The 375-nt window shown below is 67.7% G+C and overlaps 1 protein-coding gene across 5 annotated transcripts in view; it reads left to right on the plus strand.

Moving 5' to 3' along the window:
• Positions 1-375, plus strand: part of RAB3GAP2 (RAB3 GTPase activating non-catalytic protein subunit 2) — a 75,168-nt gene that overhangs the window by 60,062 nt on the left and 14,731 nt on the right. The gene's annotated exons all lie outside the window — the stretch shown is intronic.

Raw genomic sequence — 375 nt, forward strand, 5'->3', positions numbered from 1 at the left:
TTCCCATGGGGCAGGCAAGGCGCTGCTTTTCCCCGTGCTCAGCACCAGCTTGTCACCTGCCCCTGTGCCAGCCTAGCAATGGGGCCAGGTGACAAGGTGGTGCTGAGCGTGGGGGGGCGGCAAAAGCAGCCCCTTGCCTGCCCCATGCCCACTGCTCCTGCGCTGCAGCCGCTTGCAGCCGGCCTGGGGCTGCCTGTACCCGCTTCAGACAGCCCCTGCAGCACGGGACAATGGGCATGGGAGGGGTTGCTTTCCCCTGCACTCAGCTTTTCCCCAGGCTCCTTCCCTGCGTGGGGGGGAAGCAGCCCCTCCCACGCCCAATGCCCCACGCTGCAGGAGCTCACAGCCTGCAGGGGGCTGTCTGGAGCGGGTCCA

This window comes from Alligator sinensis, unplaced genomic scaffold, assembly GCF_000455745.1.
Source record: "Alligator sinensis unplaced genomic scaffold, ASM45574v1 scaffold178_1, whole genome shotgun sequence".
NCBI lineage: Eukaryota > Metazoa > Chordata > Crocodylia > Alligatoridae > Alligator > Alligator sinensis.